We start from the raw sequence: 18,308 nt of genomic DNA on the forward strand, positions 1-18,308 counted from the left end.
CCTCACGTACCTCCAGTGTCTGCAGAAACTATGAATGTGTCCTAGATGTAAATCTTTGAGAGGAATTTGAATGCACCATTTAAAAGGGATTTTTGATGAATGAAAGCTGAATAAAAATTAGTTTATAACATTTTAGATGTTGAGACTGAATTGGAGGACAGAAACACAAAGCTCTATTAAACTAATGACAAATATTTTGTTAGTAAACAGTGGACCAACAGCTGCGCTCAAAGACTGTACTTCTGAATAGCATCAAATTCAAAATCTGTTTGCACCTTGCAGAGAGACAGTATTATTTGCACTGCTGTACGTTTCTCACTGCTAAAACAACAAAAACTTAAATTAACTGAAAAAAATTTAATTTTACACAGTTGTAGGAGCAAATTATTTGACCTTACAGTTATCTTTTTACTTATCTGAGTTTGAAGTAGGTAAAGCATTACTGCATTATCAAAACCTCCACTCATCATTGAAATTCAATTCAATTCAATTCATTTTATTTTTGTAACGCCCAAAATCGCAACAACAGTTGTCTCGAAGGGCGTTCATGTTTTGGTTTGGTTGAAACCACTTGGAGTCTTTATGGATGAATCCTCTTCGGGCCTGCTGTAAAGTTATCCTCCTCAGAATACCCATATTTTTGCCACAGGGCTGCTCAGTACTACAAGGTTGTCTGGTCTGTGCTAGTTTGTTGTTAAGACCCTCAAATGTGCAGGATTATAGTCACATGGAGTTTCCAACGAAAGGTCACTGCACCCACCACAAGCCCGTCTGAAGACAGGAAGCCGTCACAGACACAGATGCAGAGATAATAACAGCGCAGTGAGTGATTTGAGCTTTCATGTTGCTATAACCACTAATGACCAACCTGGGTGCTTCCCTTTGTCTGGGTTTGTTGGTGCCTCCCGGACTTAATGTAAGTCCCTGCCACACACGACGGCGATAAGACAAAACTATAATTTACCAAAAAGTATATTCAGCATGTAAAAATGTGTGTTTATCCTCCTGTCAGACCAATGATGGATTAGAAATACAAAACTAATGGCCAGAACTTTAGGCCAAAATTATAACAAGATCATTTATAACTGTTTTTTGTAAATGTCATATTGTACCACGCAGCCTGGTTTAAAGATGGGAGCAAAACAGAGACAACAAACTGGAGAAATGAAAATACATAATTCTAATAAATGAGTATGTTTTATTAGTTATGAGTATTATCAATTCTCAAGTTGTGTGCCTCTTTCCTTAAATATGAACCTTTCTGGACTACTTTTATAATGACATTGGTCCATTTCAGAACTAGAATATGGCCACATTTTAAAGATACTACTAAAATGTTGAAAATAACATTCTATTTAGCGCTGTATTTTTATTTATTATATTTATTTATTTATTTTATTTATTTTTATCATTGTAATGTCAAACTGAGGAAATAGAGTATCAAGCTTTTGCCTTTTCCGATATAGTTTGAAATTTAGGTATCATGACAACATTAGATAGAGAATTGGTTCAGAGAGGATTTAACTTTCATCAGTGTCAGTCTTTCGGATTTTTCCAAAAAGCAGCACTTTGAATCTCAGTGAATCCCTGCTGTCGACTTGAGACTGACAATAACAGCAGTGCTACATGTGGGGCAGTGGTGAGCGTGTGTCCCTCATCTCAATGAGGTGTCTCTTACCCTCAAATAAAACAAAAATACACACACACTTCACCTTGACCGGAACACTGGACGAGGGAACTGTCGGTCTGTGTGTGTGTGTGTGTGTGTGTGTGTGTTGTGGGGGGTTGACTCCTCTGAAGCATTTGTAGGTCAGGTGAAATATCCTCCCTGGGAGTCTGACAGAGGGCTTAGGTTTACGTTTTAGCCCAAACCCACACCAAAGCCTTTCTTATGAATGTTAGATTAGACCCTGTGTGTGGGTGTGTGGAGAATATGAAATGCACCAAGAATGGTCACACGGGGAAAGAACAAGAAGCTTCAACAGGTAGTGTTGTAACTCTACTAAAATTTTAAACTCCATTTTGATATTAAGGGAAAGGTTATACTAAAGATAATACTATAAAGCACTATAGAATAGAATAACAATAGAATGCAATGTTCAATACAAAATGATAGTTTCTATGATATTATCAGAGGATATCAAACAAGAAATACTTTGCACTATTACAAGAAACAGGATCAAAGCTAAGACTAACCCTTTTTGGCTGCAAGATTAGTCAAATCCTGTGCACATCAAACCACAGAATATACTGTAGACATACTCTTGTATAATTTGTGAAATCCCTGTAGTTTAGACCGCTACAAACCTGTTCTGAAACGCAAGCTATTCTTGTATTAGTTGAGCAGTTTAGTTCAGAATGTTAGTGTTGGATGTGTTTCAAATGTGCACTTTAAAAACCTAAAGCCTTTAAGACTATTTCTAAAAACTAGTTTTCATGGCAGCTCCTAAGTGCTTTATCCACCGCATACAGTTACATCCACAAGACACTGTAAACAAACAGAGAGAAAAATCAACTTCATTTCAGTCAATACTGGGAATAAGAACAAGATGGATATGATTGTTTTGCCTGACTGCCCTCCACTCAAAGCTATCATGCAGTTGCTTTGTCTCGGGGGCATAGGCAGCAGTAATACATGTGTAAACCAACACTGAGTCCATAATAGAGAGCTCTGAGCCCCGACCTGAACTGCAGCCAATCGATCTGGGTTAAAAGAGGTTAATGTTTGCCCTTTTTCTTAAAGGCCAAGTGAGTGTGAGGGCAAATGTTTATGTAGAACGTCTTTTGAATGATAGCTGAGTAAAGTGGAACAGTGAAAATAAATGACGTCACATGTAGCCACAAGTCAATTAAAGGGATGACCACAAAACTGTGATGTCACCCGTATAGATTTTCAATAAAAGTATGCTGAAATCACTCCACTAAAAATGCATTTGAATATTGTGGGTATAAACTACAACATGAATAGATATAGAGAAAATCTTTTACATGAAAAAAATAAAACAACCAATTAAGTTTATATACCAGAAGTCCTCTATGCAATTACCAGATTGATTTAGTTTAAGTATGCTGTTAATAGGGGGTGCTGAAAAACAAAGAATTTGGCCTTCCAAAGTGTTTCAGCATTTTTCCTGTTGCTGTGACTGTCATGTTTAGAAATCAAAACTGTCACACTCCTATTCAATTAAACCAACATTATGCTTTTCAAAAAGTTTGTTTTCAATTTATGGTCTTTCAAAACAAGTAAAAGAAAATCAGTTCACTCTAGATGCCAGAGGAGAGATAGTGACACATATTTCGGTTGCTACTGTGACCTGAACAAAAGCCTGTTTACCTGTTTGCACATGCATGGGCCTGCACCAAAGCAAGTGTGACTTCAACTGGATAAATTATAGAAAGAGTATGTAGCATACTTTACCTGATCATTATACACTTGCAAATTGCACCGCTGCTAGAAGCCCCTGGGGCACCAATTGACCCTCCTTCATTCCCTACACTCTCACTCGGGGGGGAGGAAAGCCTTGGCGATTTACATAGTTGCAGGTGTGACACTTGCACTCTAGACTGGGTTAGGATAATGAAGTTAATGTGTACAGCGGGAACTGACTAATGAAGTTAAGATTCTCCCTTCGCTCCAGGTTTGAAAATTACGTCTCTGTTGGGGTCTTTTAACCTCGGATGCGGGAATGTTTTTCCCCTTCCATCACAACCTCCGGAAACACGTACTTTCACAAACTGGCTTAATGAGTGCCTGGGGAGGAGGCAGACGGGCATATTGTCACAGACAGATTGGCTTTGAGCTCTCTCGACACCCAAATTCTCCCTCAAAAATTACTGATGTAAACTCCACAGCAGCCTCAAGGGATATAACAGGTGAAGGAAGAGTGAGGAGGATTTGGTCTGTCCTATAAAATGTAGTTGTCATGGGGATGTCAACGTTAGCCAGTGAATCAAATTGTGATTATTTAGGTCACAATGTAATCATGAGAACTATACAATGATAAATGTGACCATATTAGATACAAAAATGTCACTTCAATTCACTTCCTTCATTCCTCTGGCTGTTTTGGTCACATTAACTTTCACTTAATTCAGAATTGCTGATTTCATAAAGCTGGTCAGACACTAGAGGAAAGATGACAACAAGAATGAAAATGATTTTCAAAGTTTCAATTCATTTGTGATGCGTCTTCTCATAATAATGAAACTCATATTTGATATGGTGTGGTGACATCCCTAGTTGTCAGCTACATGAATGGATTTAGAAAGAAGTCAACCGCAACATAAGACAGTTGAAAGTGAATTCAATCCAGGGCTTATAAATCAAACTCCTGTTTTAAGATCATAACCCTTCACAAAGCACAAAAGGTAGAAATGGGTGAATGTGAAAGGCAGACGACAGCTGTGGAAAAGCAGGTGCATTCTCTGTGTGTCTTCCAGTAAATCAGCCTTCACACTTTCTCCAGCTGCTTCAGGCTCCAACTCTGCCAGAGAAAACAACACCACGATTGATTACAAGCAAAAACATCTGTTGGGACACAAATTTGGAGATAACCTACTTTTGGATTGTGTTGTTGTAGGCAGGCTTAAATTACTGTGCCCTTTTGAGCACCTGGCTGTCATTAGATACAGAGGTATACATAATACAAAACAATTTATAGTTACTGGAAAGAAAAAATTCTTTGGTGGCATTTTGTATTTCAAGGAATACCGATTTCAATTATTGCTCACGATAAGAAAATTAGGCTTGGACCTGTCACATTAACAATCAGCTTATGATTTAATAACTCAGAGAGGAATAATATGCTGAGCTAAATGTTACTTTGTCTATTTTTTGCTTTTTTATGAATTAAGTTAACACACAATTTTTAGAAAGTGAACATATCAATGATTTAAAGGCACACTATTTAACTTTGCTGCTGTAGGTTCTGCCACCAGCTTGACTCCCCGCAGATGTTATTGCTTTGCCTGGAACATTCCATACTATGACTTTAAACTGATGTATCTTGCATTTATTCAATTACAGATTGTAAGAACAGATAGTATTGAGGACAAGAAATTCCAAAAGTGTTGTGCAATCTATCTCTATGGCATCTCGCTCATGGTTCTCCTTCACTTCCCCCAATATTAATTTTCAAACAGAGCACATGAGCTGCAGGTGCTGGCACAAACCAATACAGTGGCCAAAGGAAAATCTGCCTGTATCTCAGTGGAGGCGCAGACAGACGGACGGAGGACTCTTAAATCCTCCGGCAGGCGCCACAGGGACTCACTGGACTGGGATAAATCCTCCTTTCCATCTCCGCAGTACTGAATGAGCCCACAGCCCCAGGAGGACGTGTGCCTAACCAAGCCAAAAGACAGGCAGCCGAGCGGGAAGGCTCTTCTCTGAGGTGGACCTGGTTAATTCATCTGCCGTAATGACATCCAGGCCACAATTACATCGCCACAATCCCACATGGAATTCCTATCAAAAGTTGTGCACTGCTTTTATCCACATGGACTATTGGTGGGTTTCAGAGTCTAAAATGTGATGATGTCATATTGCCAGATGGGGGACAAGAGACAGGTCTTACTATGGATAACGTTGTACTTTGCTGTGAAAAATCCAAAAGGTAAATATACAAATGTTGAGCCTGATAGTTTCTATTAGTTACTAGAGCCACAAAACTCTGCATGACAATATTCATTTTAGGTCCCACTCATCTGTATTTTAGAATTCATTGATACAGTCGAGGGTTGGGAGAAGATGTATGGTGCTGGAGTTACACAGGAAAAGTTTATTTACCATCAGTACAGAACCCAGCACCCAGAGAAATGAACCCTCAAGACAATGTGATAGTATTGTCCATTCCAATCTAGTCTATTTTAGTCCAGCTATATTTCCATTGTAGGAAGCAGTATACCTTTGATGATGTAGGCCGAGATAACAAGGTGGCGGTAACAAGTGTGGGGCTGTCTGAAACGCAATTGTGATGCCATCTGAAACCCAGCAATAGGCCCTTAGCCATCACAGTTCAAGAAGTGGAATTAAGAAGTCAAATGTTACTGAGGACTTTTCCTTCTTTGTTTCCAGCCAGGATTGAGTAAAGCCTTTTTAAGTTGGGCAGACAAACACATTCCTGTCTGCTTGGTCCTGGCAGCTCAGACGCTGCTGCAGTTAGGCCTTCATGCTGTGCACTTCCTCTGATGGGATTAGCCTTTAAAGACTGAGGAAAACAATTCAGCGCTCCCTCTCAATAAGGTCAAAACAAAGCATTTCTGTATCGAGTCATGCACTGTTAATTCTGCCAACAAACCACTTAGAGAAAAGTATATTCCAAAAATAAGACCACTTTGTGCGAAAGTAATGGAGTGAATTAGATGGACCATTTGATACGACCTTTGTGTTTGATAAAGCCCGCCTACATTGTTGTTATTCACACAGGCCTGTTCCCAAATTTACTCCAAAACAACAGAAGTGGAGTATAGGCAGCATGCATCAGGTTACGGCTGTGTGCACCTCACAATAAAGGGCTGGACCAAGAAAGCGACTAGCTCTGTTTCTCATTGTTTCCGAGGGCACGCACCATCTATTCATGCCTCCTAAAGAATAAGATGAGGGCAGGCACCCAGGGGTATCGGGCTTTGAGTTCAGCCCTACAGCTCGTTCCCTCTTTTAATGAGAACATTAATTACATTCCACAGAAATATCTCCAAACTAGACAAGAGTGTGTGCATTCACAAGAGAAACAGAGAGGAACAGTCACAATCTGAAAGGTGCTGTAGTAAGGCAAATACTTCAAAACAGAGCTAAAATGCCCCAGGGACGTGTACTGCAAAATATTTCCATTTTCTAATTAGGCTGAGACAAAATGTGAAAGTCTGAATGCATGAGGAAGGGAGATAAAGAAAGAAAGAGGAGTGTGTAAACAAAGCTATCTGGAGTAAAGCCTATTAGCAGCGAGCTCAGGATCTTAGCATCAACAGGCTTCTATTGTCAGCTGTCTTAATGTCACATGATACCAGCGCTAAGAGCAGTAATACCTAAATTAACCACTATTCTTCTAATGCCTTCACTGCTGTCTCCCGTGATCAGCCCACTCGCAGACATGATCCCAGCTAAGCCCATTCTTAATTACCCAGCTTGTCCGAAATAGTCTAGGGCCGTGCACCTATATCTGCAAAGGTCCCAACACAATCTACATACTTACCTCTCTCTAAACAGAAAAGCTACGCCTTTAATCTTGTCCACTGCCAAGAATTTATCATCAGAGAAATATTAGTGCTTTATGCTAATGCTCTCATTAGCATTTTCACTGTAGAAAAATAAAGCAAACAAAGAACCTGCAATCCATGTATGTGATTTATGAAAATCGAAAATGGCCAAAGGAGTTGGCAAACATTTACATACAGTATAATCAGGTGGGAGCAGTCTGGCCCTTTCACATAAGCACAGAGCAGACCCTGGCCAGCTTGTTCCGACACCCACACGTAAACGAAGGAAGCAATAATTACGATTTTCTCTTGGTATAATGAATTAAGCCCTTTGTTAATGACACCCATGGGCTCTGTGGGCAATCGCATACTTGTGGCTTGCGGTTATGTGAAACAGTGGTCTTCCTTTTCCTTATTCATTTGAGAGAAAAAAATGGTGGGGGGATTTTGTTCAGTCCAGTCAATGCCGCTTACATCAAAGCATCTAACATCATTAGTGGAAAGAAACAACGTGATACTTTTTTCTTAAGACAGTGGGAAATTTTGAAACTTTTTGAATCCCAGGTGAGAGAGAAATGAAAGTGATGGAACAAATTATTAGAGTTTGAATTCCCCTTGTTCATTTACAGTATATGATGTTGTTACCAGGTGAACTAGTTAAAGTGAAACTAAACACACAAACTCCACCCACAACCACATTTCAAATTTAGCTGCTAAACTGAGAAGTACCTGGAGGATTAAAGAAAAGAGTGAGAGCAAAGGAGAGGCTGGTAGGTAAAATGAAACAGTGTGATTGGTGTAACTGGTATCTGCACTTCAAACTCCACCCATGGAGTCAGGTGTTTGTAATCAGAAACAGGAAAATACAATCTTAATTAATTCTATGGATTGGCGTCTATTAGATTTGAAGTAAGATTTAATTTCAGTTGGAAGTCGTTATGATAGTCCATTGGTGCATGCAGCAAAGGTGTGGTCTATTCACATTTTTAGGCAGGACGGTAGTTAGGCTGTTGCCATGGCGGGAAGAGTGTATTCAACCGTGACAAAAAATACAATTGGATAGTGGAGCTTAAAGAGAACCACCTTCCCAAACTTCCTTTGGACATGGCTAACTGGCCTCACCAGTCCACTCCAGCGGCACAGGAACAAACAAAGTCTTTTGAAAGTGTTTGACGGGCCGTCTCTTAGGAACGCTTGGCAGCGAGGAAGTGAGGAGGACCCCGAAGAGCCCTGAGCAGACTGGAGCCGCAGTAAATGCCACCTGTACACAACCCTCCAGGGAGGATAACCTTGGCAGACATCACAGGGTAGTATTTTAACAAAGCGTGTGTTTTTGAGCCACACGTTGATCTGAACAATGATCTAAAGGCGAAAGGGCATATATTTTCCTGGTCTGGGGCTATCTCTATTCATTAGGATCTCTTCAAAGTCGACAGCTGTTAAAATATACGAGGTCGAAAAATGTGAGTCATATCTTAGCCTGCGGCGGTTGTACCACCTTGTCTAAAGATGTGAATAATGCACACTGTTTTCACACAATCAGCTGGTAATGAGGCTTGAACCATATAGTTGGGTTGGCAAACTGACAAAAATATTAATCACATGTTTCTTATATTGACTGAGCATGATTTTTATGTTGTAACACTTAAACAACTAATAAAAACAAAAAGGCTTTCTATATTAATTTTCCTGAACAGAATCAATACACACTCATATCTTGCCTTTATTCAATCAAAGGTGTTTTTAATGGTAGAAATACATAGATCTCCATAGATCTAACCTGTAACTTGATCTGGTGGAGTCACCTGCATGCCACCAATGAGATAAGTGTCATACTGTGGAACATTCAAAGCAACACTCTTCTAGTAAAGTCACATATATTGTTCACCTTTAAAAGAAAAAAGTTTCTTCCCCCAAAGTCTGAACTCAGCTCTGAACCACAGCTTTTACCGACAGAGGATTGGCTGTAGACCTCTTGATTAAAAAAACATCAGCATCGTTTATGATTAGAAATGATTGAATTTTGATCTCAATTAAACTTTAATTAATTACGCAGTCAAGTCTCAGGGCTCCAGAGTGCGACCAATTTGGGCGCCTAAAATTTTGGCTGGTGCACCCGACAGATCCTCATTATATCCCTTCTCCTGTGTCCTCTCTCCTCATTATAAACATGGATTAAAGAATACAGAACACACTTAAAGGATTGTTTTAATTGACAACATAAAGAAAAAGGTGTTAATTCACTCGCTCTGACCAGACCGCTAAAACCATCCATGATGCTGAGGTCGATGTGCTCAGGTTAAGCTCCAGTGCACAGGGCTAAAAGCACGGCAGAGCTCTTAAGTTTGGCTTTTTTCATCTGTGTGTGAATGAGACACTGTATTTACCTTTAGACATCGACATCAAACCTGCAAATGTACCACACTGTCTTAATTACTCAAATAAGGCCGCCGTTGCGCAAGGTGAAAAAGAAGATAAAACTAGATGGCAAATGATGTCAAAGATCAACTATTGAAACTGAAAGTAAGAGGGCTCACTCTGCATGTGCTATAGCAAACTGTAAAGCTCCTTAACACTCTAACTAGTTTTTGAAGTCAATATATATTTAACAGCTTTTTTTTTGTAAATTACACTTATCGGCTTCTAACTTGTTCTGTTTTGTTTTAACTTAACTTATTTAGTGTTTTTTTTTTTTCTTTAATAAGTGAATAGTATAGAGTATGTACTGTATGTCCATATAAAAGTTATTTATTTAGCCCTGATTGTTGAGGCAATTGAAACACAATATATTACAATGGCTTAAATAGGCTTTGGTTCACCCAAATCATTTTCCAGTGCACTCAAATGAAAATTTTAGGTGTAGCGGTGCAACTCAAATCGTTAGTCTGGAGCCCTGAGTTTAAGTTGCTGCAAAGGGCTTTCAAACTACAAGCCGATGAAATACCCTTAAAAACACACAAAGGCGTCCACAGTATTTTTTACAATGCGATGGCACTGGTCCCATGGTGTAAGTGCAGGAAAAGCTTCGTATCAAAGAGAGGAGCAGTGCGATGGGAGGTCACAGAGGATCGAAGGCAGAGTTTCGAAAGGAAGAAGACAATAAGCTGACTGTGACAGACGCTTTGAGAAATCAATAGGCTGTGCTTTTGTTAAGTCTCACTCCTGCACCTGAACCACACCAAAGCAACTCTTAAAAACTCCCTCTTTCTACTTGTGTTACTGCGCAAAGAGAGTGACGGTCAGAATCCACTGCACTGGGCCAATAGTATAATAGCGATTTCACCAATTGTTTCCATTTACATGTAAATAAGAAACCTGCTTCAGTGCCCCTGTGGTCACATGTAGAATGGAAGTCGCGAGTATTCATAAATAATAGCAAACGTTTTATGCCAGCAAAACTGACAGAGCATTGTATAATTTTCTCCACATGGAGCGCTGATGAAACCGAACGTAAGCACCGCACAGTTGTAAAGAAGTAACAAATGGTTTCATTCTAAATATGCTAAACAGAAGAGTAAATTTGTTGATGTCAAAGATTTTGACGGAAAATTTGGGAAACACTTTTACACCACCAACAGCTAGGGCTTTTCATGAAGCCTGAGTCACAATCTGTGCAATTCCTTTTAGCTAGTTGTTTATATGAGCAGAAATACATTTGGGGGAAGGAATGAGAAGAGCTAAACAACAATAAGACAAGTTTCTACATTTCAGACGGGCCTACTTGTTTAAAGAGCCCATATTACGTTATTTTCTGAGCTATGTTATAAAGTTGTTTCCTCATCCAAAACATACCTGGAGTTTTGTTTTGATTCACTCACACATGTTTAACAAACCCTGCATATTTAGACTGAGTTTTTTCTCTCAAACCGAAAACATTCCACATTGTGACATCATGTGGTAATACAGGAAGTGCTCCACTGTGTTTTTAAACTCCATACACATCACTAGAATAAATTGGTTAATTTCCGCCCTTGAATTACCAATCTCAACTAAATAAAAAGTAAAAGGTAGCTAATAACAGGCTTACTAATAAACCAGGATGTGTGAATGAAACGAAACAAAACCCCAGATATGGTTTTGATGAAGTGACAACATTGGCTTAAAGCTCAAGAGCCAATGTTGCGTAAAATAGAACCTTTAAAGTCAAATTCAACTGGCTTCAGAATCAGAATTGGCCATATTGGGGACATTTCCACAGATCAAATGCTGTTTTATTTCTTTTTCTCTCTTACACCAGGTTGGGAAAAATAGTGAGATGCTTTTTACAGAGTTTTATTGACACAACCAATATCATTTATGTTTATTTTTGTTCTAGTGAAAGAGAGCAAGACAATACTATGAATCATCCTTTAGTCTAATACACAAACATTGACATCACCACAATAAGGAACATGGTTTAGCACACCCCAAATTTACTAAATGGCTTGGTGACTCACAATGTTAAACCTTGAAAATCGTCATGTTTTTTTATTCTGATAGTCTTTTGATAACCTAAAGCAACAGGAGGCTACAAGGCTAAAAATATCATGGTTTTGAGCATAGAGCTTAACAGGATCAAATATGAATCACAATATGAAGATTTCACCAAAATAGCAGATCATCACATGGATCAGAACACAATTTGATTTTTATCATCAGCTCGCTCAGTCGTACTTTTGTGCCCACATTGAGTTTTAAGAGTTGTTGACAGCTGACACCTGTGCCACTACAGAGCTCAGGACTTGCCTCACACGACAACAGTCACTGCTGTGTCAGAAAACTACTGCAAGAGAGCGACAAAACGGAAAATAGAAGAGGATGAAGCTATAGCTGAACCGATATAAGAGATTTCACACTGAGAGCTTTCAATACAGCGCCACTTCAAGTCAGCACAGAACACATTATGCACGCTGTTAAAATCTCCACTGTCCTAACACAATATATGAATAGAGTAGAGAGCGTCTGTTTAATAAATGCACGATTCTTATCTCATCAGGTTCACGGCTCGGTCTCCAAAAGCATATTTCTAACCCCAAAAAGGCAAGACAAACTAGAAAATCTTCCTCTAAGTGCGTGAGTCATGCCGCAAAAGACAAACAAAAGATATAGACAGGCGGAGGGGGTGAAAATGTCCTGAAGAAGCTGTTTTGTCTTGGAAGGCTTGTCCGGGGATCAGATTTCACTAGTCTGTCACGGAGTGTGCACAGCAGGCTGCTCAACAACTGGTCCCAGCAGTGCTCCTGGCCTAGTCCTGAACTATGACATTGGTGACCTTTGCATTTGTTCCATCGCCACTTGAAGAATCTGCCTCTGAATGTGTTGACACAGAGAAAGGTACAAAAAGTGAAACACGGGGTCTAAATATAAACTACACATAAGGCTTTTTGCTCTCCTCTGGGTGGTGGTACTGGTCGCTGCATCAGTCTTGTAGACCCACTTTCTGTAGGCTTGTTGTCTGCTACCTCAGAAAAGTGCCTCAGCAGAGCACACTCCCAGTGTCTTTGAAATATAATTACACATCTGCATGGAAGTGTCCGACCCGCGCTATCTAGAGCTGCAAAAGGCAAAGAAGGACACAGTAGCAGTAATAGTACAGTAGCATTATTGGAAGACAACATAATGGGATCTAAATTAAACCAAATAAGCACAATCAATAGGGTCAGGTTCTGTATAACAATAATGCACTCAAATTGAATAGAGCTTTTTAGACACTCAAAGACACTTTACATCGCATAATTCATTTGTTCTTTAGTTAGTGGTGGTAAGCTTCTATTGTAACCACTAGCCACAGAGGTAGACTGATTAGAATGAAGCTGTCATTCTGCGCCATTAGCCCCTCCAACCACCAGTAACTTAAGCACATATTACATTGGTACTAGACAAGGTGGGAAAAGTGTCTTGCCTAAGGAGACAATGACAGTATGCACTAGATTCAAGTCACTGCTGCCCTACTACGGCACCTGGTATTCCCAGCAGCATCTCAAGTACTAAACAGGTCCAACCGTGCTTAGTCTGTTTCAAAGATCAAGTGAGATTGTATGGCTAGTTTTATTTTATACACAGTCTGGACATGTTTTTGTAGTGGTTTTAAAAGTCATGCAATTAGTTTCATGATAGATTTTCAAATAAATATTCTGCAAGTCAACAATGCTTTGTCATGCTGTTACATTATTACATAATTAAATATAGATGAGTTTGACCCCCTGACTGAGACAGCATAATTTCATTTCACTGTCCTACAACAGTTCAAAGTCATTTGTTTTCCTGTATCGCTCCTTCATGCCACAGGCAGGATGCCACTTTGATCAAATTGAGATAAAATGGACTTTGCAGGAGTTTGAACAATCAATAGCACATTAATAACATCTTGCGGAGCGCTGGCGTCCCTGCTGTTTTGTGGAGGAGGGGCGTTTCTTTTGCCCGGTGACTATGGAGGAGTCAGCGTGATGCTTAAGAGTGCTGTGGAGTGCACTTGTGCCTGTGTCTGTCAGATCAGTGGGGCCTTACAACATGACAGGACACAAGAGGAGGGCTCCCTGCTCCTAAAGATACACACACAATCAGACACTAATGGAAGAGGCTGCTGCACACCCCACACACACCGCATTAATACATTATGCTCATGTTTACAGTGTCAGGGCTAAACATAAATGTCTTATTATTGCACAAGTTTTGTAAATCACTGGTTTTGGCACAATATGATATTTATTGTTTTATAGAATCCACAGTAAAATGTTTGACTATACAAAAGATGTGGTGGTACAATCATAATATACTGCACAATATAGAGATCAAACGATATAAGGCAATTTAACATCTTGCAATATAAACTTCCAGACCCCATTTAATGTAAGATGGGTACTAGCAAACTGCTTTTAAATGTCATATTTAATTTGAATGGCAATATTGATATATCACAGTGGTAGTTATATCGATGCATATATGTATGTATTGTTGCTACGGCCATAATAAGCATTTTGCATAAGGAATTACATAAAGAGTTTATTAGATAGAACCTGGCTTTTATATTGCTTCAGTCCAGTACTCTTCATACATGTAGTTATTATAGCATCAGTGTCACTTTAATTGAATTTGAGTGTAAAGGCACCTATAGGAGAAATGTTTGTACCACCACATCATGATTATTGCTTCTGAAAAGGGAACCGTTTTGTCTCTTTGTCTCCTGGTCAAAGAAATTCAGTCTATAGAGTACAATTAGACTTTTGTCTTCTATTTATGGATTGGCTACTGATTCCTGACCCCTAAATAATACCCTTTTCACAGATGCAGCATAGCAGGATAATGTTTGTCAGGTGCAATTACCGCAAATTGGGATGATTTCCTTCCAAACGGGTCTTTTCATCCTCCTTTGTTAGACTACTGGCTACAGAGACATGTGATATGACGCACGTAAAACCAACCGCAATGCCCTGCTCTCAAAAAGATGATAATAACCTGTACTTGACCTCTGAGAAGCACAAACGCTCCTCTGCATGGGTTCACTTCACACTACAGACCTGGGCGAAAGCACAAACGCAGAGCTGATTTAGGGAAAAGGATTGTAATGGGTTGTAGAAATGCTCAGCAGGGCTAATTAAGCTCAACAATCACAGGCTAGCACAAAACGCCTCTGCCCACTCAGCAGCGGGCAGATGGAGGTGAGATCCATCATAAGACAATGAGGGATGGGACCAGCAGCAGACAGGGGAGACCGACTATTGGACAGGTGCTTACAGTTATGAAAAGCACTCCTGTTAAGTCATTAATTAATATCTTCTACCCTTAAATATTTAGATAGATTGTCCTGGCCTTTCTGGGTACCTTGGATACATTGGACGATAGTCAGACTCAAAAGAAATCAATGCTCATATTAAAACTAGTATCGATACAACATACTCATCTGAACAAGTGCCAATACTGAAGAACAAATTTGGACCTTTCCTGAGCAGTTTTAGAATGGTCTAAATAAGAAGTGTTGGTAAAATCAAAAACCAAAAAACAAATACTACAATCGTGCTGGAAATTACATTCTATTGTCAAAAAAGTAGCACTATTACGGTATTAAAATTAGCATTAACTACCAATCATTTTTCTTAGTATTGAAATTGAGTTGGAAATTTTTGTATTGTGAAATCTAGTCAGACTCTGTTGACAAGGAAGTCACAGGGTTTCACTGCCTCACTAAGGGCAACATAAATGACCTGTAAAGCTATATCTTTGTGCAGAGGAATAACAATAACACAGGAGGAACAGAACATTGGACATCTGTCTCTGAATTAAAATCTCAGTTTCTGTGTTCATATAGATAAGCAGCGTGTTTCATTTAGTACTGCTTTTGTTTTAAAAATGATACGGTCCCTACAGATTTTTGTGCTCTGGTTACTCGCTTTATTTTATGAAAAGTGAAAGTAATATGACTGTTTGTCAACACATATGGAAAAAATAACTGCAGCCAGCACCCATGGGTCTCTGATAAAACAAAAACACCCAATACTATCTGAATAAGGGCTGTTGTTTCAGTCACATTGCAAAGTTTTCCACTAACTTGTTAAAAAAATATGCCTTATGTATATACCTCTGTGTGTATGTGTGTGTGTACTTTAATCAAAAGTCCCTTGTAACTCAAAGTCTCACAGTAAAAACATGTGGGAAACACTGGTATAGTATTAATAGATCCTCAGTAATGGACGTCTAGCAGCTACAAATAGGAGTCTTGATATGAATAATGCAACAATAATAAACCAGTGAAATGGGAGAACATTGAACTGATATGCGGCTATAACAAGAAATCAGCTTCAATGGGTTCTTTGGCCTGCCTTATCTGCACTTGTACTACTCATATCTGATATAACTTAAAACATTTAACCTTTAATGTCCTTATCTTCCTGTAGTCCTAAAACATCCCCAAAGCTATTGCCAATGTTTATGTAGCTATCAGCGCTGGGGCATTATTCATTCCACTCTATGCTCCAACCAGACGTACCATCGCTTCACACAGTCCTTTTCATCTCGGCCCAAGCGATCTCTTATTCACTGAAATAAGCAAAAAGGATATTCTGTCTTAACTTCGGATCAAACCGGCCAATGAGTCATGAGACGTGGGATAATTACACCCCTCACTTGACAACACTCACAGATAATAGAGGAAACAGATGGTAAGAGAGGGTCTACTCTGCTCCCCAATGACAGAGTGAAAGTGTCAGTCCAGGTTTGATCATCAGCGCAAAAACAGCAAAAAAAAAAATGGATGGTAGAAAAGAGTCGCTCCCAAATTTTGATTTCACAGCAGCCTTGTACAAAATTGGTGCGAATGAAATGAGTCTCCTGCTGCATAGAAAATTGATCTTGATTGTATAATTGGCAGACAATATCTTATTAGATGAATAATAACAAGAGATGCATCATAATAAAACCTGGATCTTCCTCACATGCACTTATTAAAGGTGCACTATGTAACTTTTCTGATCTGCTACTTCCTTGTGTCCATGGAGATGTCATTATTTTGCCTGGAATATATCACAGTATGGCATTAAATTTCTTAGAGACAAGCTGGTCAGATCTGTAGGCCAAGTTACAAGTCAGATCTGTGAAGAGGCTGCCATGCTCATAGTGAGAATACATCCCCTTTCAAGGTTAAGCAACAGTAAATTAATTTAAGATGCAGACGCAAGTTTAAAGCCATAAAGTGTTTCAATACTGTAAAACACACAGTACTCAATTATTTGAAATACTATTTACTTTCTTATATATTTTGTGTTAGTGTAAGCAACAACTTCATGTAAATATCCTGTTTCATTTCAGTTTAAGTAAATTTTCTCAAATCAGTCCCGAGCTTCTATCTTTACATAAATTAAACTAAACTTTGAAGCCTGAACATTATAAAACTCAAATATAGCCAATATTCAATATGACTATTGCATATTGCATCTCTTTTTAAAATATTGCACAACCATTTGAAATTTCACATCTACAACTCAGACAGACAAGACCGTCATTGCAGAAGTTATGAAAATATGGATCAGGTGAAAAAGGCAAGAAATCCCAGCAGGACTGTTCGGGCTTAACTGTTATTAAGCATCCAAGGTTAAGGCGTGGTCTGAATCCTGAGTGTTAATCAAATCCAACACTGGGAAAGACGGAAGGAGTCAAGGCTGCATTTCAACTGGTTCATTTCACGATGTGGGAGCACAGAAAGGCCAGGATCAGTCACGTACAGAAACAGGTAACTATTAGGAGTTAATGGGAAGGTACATGTGCAGATGGGGAAGGCTGCAACACTCCAGTTAACAAACTAAAAAAACTGACAGGGGCTAAATTTGTGTTGACAGCCTCTCTCACACAGCCTGGGTGAAGCGTTTCACTGCACACTTTTAATTACCTGTGTGTGATTTAATCTTTCAAATGTCGCGGCTCATTCCTTTTAATGATCTGCTCCAATCAACCTCTTGACAATACACATCCTGCTTACTTAGTTGTGTTCTATGGTGACTTCCATGAATCACTGTGCAGCAAGCAACAATACAAACCCAGGGATGGCTGTGAAAAAGCAGTTTTCCGTATAATTAGTTGTCTTTCAAAAACAAATGACTAACATTGTGTTGCTTGGATGCTGAGTAGACACAGTCTAAATGTTATTATTATCATCCCGATTTTCTTCTTAGTGAGCCTAAAATATGCATTTGTGTCTAGGTGAAAGAAAAAACTAGCCATGCTCATTACAGCTTTGGAACTGAAATGTTCAAAAGAGGCATTATTACATGACATATTAAAAGACTAATGCATTGTGAGAGGTGAAAGGGATTGACAATGCAATATGTTTTGGAGTCAATTATTATTCTTCCCATTATAATACAGATTTCCATTTACACATAGGCCTATTTGTAGTTTTGTAGCAAGCCCTGCGATTCCCTAAAGTAATTTAAGAAGTGGTTCTGTTTGATCCTACCATAAAAAGAAGTATGGCAAAGGGCTTTTAAGATTATGAAATTCTGCATCCAGACCAATCAACAATAGCTTGATATTTATCTATTTAAATGTGGAAAGTTGGGGAAAAAAAACATTTGAGCTAGGACTGTTTTAAAATGGGAGAGTCAATTCTGGCACTTATTTGGGATCAAAATTTCAAATCACAA

General features: G+C 39.0%; 1 protein-coding gene across 2 annotated transcripts in view; it reads right to left on the bottom strand.

The window, feature by feature from the left end:
- The window catches only part of ptprub (protein tyrosine phosphatase receptor type Ub), a 156,300-nt gene that overhangs the window by 137,132 nt on the left and 860 nt on the right, over positions 1 to 18,308 (bottom strand). The window lies entirely within an intron of this gene.

Source organism: Periophthalmus magnuspinnatus, chromosome 16 (genome assembly GCF_009829125.3).
Source record: "Periophthalmus magnuspinnatus isolate fPerMag1 chromosome 16, fPerMag1.2.pri, whole genome shotgun sequence".
Classification (NCBI taxonomy): domain Eukaryota; kingdom Metazoa; phylum Chordata; class Actinopteri; order Gobiiformes; family Gobiidae; genus Periophthalmus; species Periophthalmus magnuspinnatus.